The following is a 2,500-nucleotide window of genomic DNA, read 5'->3' as shown; positions in this document are numbered from 1 at the left end:
GAGTTAAGAAGTAATAGAGGTCTAAATTTAATGCTTTTGAGCACCTACAGCCAAACCACACTGGACATGCCCAATCTCGTCTGATCTTGGAAGCTATGCAGTGTTGGGCCTGGTTTGTACTTGGATGGGAGACCACCTGGGAATACCAGGTGCTGTATGTAATTTTAGACAGCCAAAACATTCTTTTCTTTTACATTCTACATTTCATTTTTTCAACTTATCAATGAATTTACTTGAGTTAAGAAGTAAAAGAGGTCTAAAGTTAATGGTTTTGAACACCTACAGCCAAACCAAACTAGAGATGTACCATCTCGTCTGATCTTGGAAGCTATGCAGTGTTGGGCCTGGTTAGTACTTGGATGGGAGACCACCTGGGAATTCTAGTTGCTGTAGGTAATTTTATACTGCCATAACATTCTTTTCTATTACATTTTACATTTCATTTTTCAACTTATCATTGAATTTACTTGAGTTAAGAAGTAAAAGAGGTCTAAAGTTAATGCTTTTGAGCACCTACAGCCAAACCACACTGGACATTCCCAATCTCGTCTGAACTTGGAAGCTAGGCAGTGTTGGGCCTGGTTAGTACTTGGATGGGAGACCACCTGGGATTACCAGGTGCTGTAGGTAATTTTATACTGCCATAACATTCTTTTCTATTACATTTTAAATTTAATTTTTTCAACTTATCAATGAATTTACTTGAGTTAAGAAGTAATAGAGGTCTAAAGTTAATGTTTTTGAGCACCTACAGCCAAACCACACTGGACATGCCCAATCTCGTCTGATCTTGGAAGCTCTGCAGTGTTGGGCCTGGTTAGTACTTGGATGGGAGACCACATGGGAATACCAGGAGCTGTAGGTAATTTTATACTGCCATAAAATTCTTTTCTATTACATTTTACATTTAATTTTTTCAACTTATCAATGAATTTACTTGAGTTAAGAAGTAATAGAGGTCTAACGTTAATGTTTTTGAGCACCTACAGCCAAACCACAGTGGACATGCCCAATCTTGTCTGATCTTGGAAGCTATGCAGTGTTCGGCCTGGTTAGTACTTGGATGGGAGACCACCTGGGAATACCAGGAGCTGTAGGTAATTTTATACTGCCTTAACATTCTTTTCTATTACATTTTACATTTAATTTTTCAACTTATCATTGAATTTACTTGAGTTAAGAAGTAAAAGAGGTCTAAAGTTAATGTTTTTGAGCACCTACAGCCAAACCACACTGGACATGCCCAATCTCGTCTGATCTTGGAAGCTTTGCAGTGTTGGGCCTGGTTAGTACTTGGATGGGAGACCACCTGGGAATACCAGGTGCTGTAGGAAATTTTATACTGCCATAACATTCTTTTCTATTACATTTTACATTTAATTTTTTCAACTTATCAATGAATTTCCTTGAGTTAAGAAGTAATAGAGGTCTAAAGTTAATACTTTTGAGCACCTACAGCCAATCCACACTGGACATGCCCAATCTCGTCTGATCTTGGTAGCTATGCAGTGTTGGGCCTCGTCAGTACTTGGATGGGAGACCACCTGGGAAAACCAGGTGCAGTAGGTAATTTTATACTCCCATAACATTCTTTTCTATTACATTTTACATTTAATTTTTTCAACTTATCAATTAATTAACTTGAGTTAAGAAGTAATACAGGTCTAAAGTTAATGTTTTTGAGCACCTACAGCCAAACCACACTGGACATGTCCAATCTCGTCTGATCTTGGAAGCTATGCAGTGTTGGGACTGGTTAGTACTTGGATGGGTGACTACCTAGAAATCCTAGGTGCTGTAAGTAATTTTAAACTGCCATAACATTCTTTTCTATTACATTTTACATTTAATTTTTTCAAATTATCAATGAATTTACTTGTGTTAAGAAGTAAAAGCGGTCTAAGTTTAATGCTTTTGAGCACCTACAGCCAAAGCACAGTGGACATGCCCAATCTCGTCTGATCTTGGAAGCTATGCAGTGTTGTGCCTGGTTAGTACTTGGATGGGAGACCACCTGGGAATACCAGGAGCAGTAGGTAAATTTATACTGCCATAACATTCTTTTCTATTACATTTTACATTTAATTTTTTCAACTTATCAATGAATTTACTTGAGTTAAGAAGTAATAGAGGTCTAAATTTAAAGCTTTTGAGCACCTACAGCCAAACCACACTGGACATGCACAATCTCATCTGATCTTGGAAGCTATGCAGTGTTGGGCCTGGTTTGTACTTGGATGGGAGACCACCTGGGAATACCAGGTGCTGTAGGTAATTTTAGACAGTCAAAACATTCTTTTCTATTAAATTTTACATTTCATTTTTTCAACTTATCAATGAATTTACTTGAGTTAAGAAGTAAAAGAGGTCTAAAGTTAAGGCTTTTATCACCTATAGCCAAACCACACTGGACATGCTCAATCTCATCTGATCTTGGAAGCTATGCAGTGTTGGGCCTGGTTAGTACTTGGATGGGAAACCACCTGGGAATACCAGGTGC

At 37.9% G+C, this 2,500-nt stretch overlaps 9 pseudogenes; all 9 read left to right on the top strand.

Moving 5' to 3' along the window:
• Nucleotides 1-42: 42 nt before the first annotated feature.
• LOC148527962 (5S ribosomal RNA) lies at nt 43-161 on the top strand (annotated as a pseudogene).
• Nucleotides 162-511: 350 nt separating this feature from the next.
• LOC148527961 (5S ribosomal RNA) lies at nt 512-630 on the top strand (annotated as a pseudogene).
• Nucleotides 631-746: 116 nt separating this feature from the next.
• LOC148527960 (5S ribosomal RNA) lies at nt 747-865 on the top strand (annotated as a pseudogene).
• Nucleotides 866-981: 116 nt separating this feature from the next.
• LOC148527959 (5S ribosomal RNA) lies at nt 982-1,100 on the top strand (annotated as a pseudogene).
• Nucleotides 1,101-1,215: 115 nt separating this feature from the next.
• LOC148527958 (5S ribosomal RNA) lies at nt 1,216-1,334 on the top strand (annotated as a pseudogene).
• A 116-nt stretch (nt 1,335-1,450) lies between these two features.
• On the top strand, nt 1,451-1,569 carry LOC148527957 (5S ribosomal RNA; annotated as a pseudogene).
• Nucleotides 1,570-1,920: 351 nt separating this feature from the next.
• On the top strand, nt 1,921-2,039 carry LOC148527956 (5S ribosomal RNA; annotated as a pseudogene).
• A 116-nt stretch (nt 2,040-2,155) lies between these two features.
• On the top strand, nt 2,156-2,274 carry LOC148527955 (5S ribosomal RNA; annotated as a pseudogene).
• A 115-nt stretch (nt 2,275-2,389) lies between these two features.
• Nucleotides 2,390-2,500, top strand: part of LOC148527954 (5S ribosomal RNA) — a 119-nt pseudogene continuing 8 nt past the window's right edge.

This window comes from Taudactylus pleione, unplaced genomic scaffold (assembly GCF_031769625.1).
Source record: "Taudactylus pleione unplaced genomic scaffold, aTauple2 ptg000087l, whole genome shotgun sequence".
In the NCBI taxonomy this organism is placed as follows: domain Eukaryota; kingdom Metazoa; phylum Chordata; class Amphibia; order Anura; family Myobatrachidae; genus Taudactylus; species Taudactylus pleione.
Note: the sequence above shows the minus strand (reverse complement) of the source record. Positions and strands in the feature narration are given on the sequence as shown.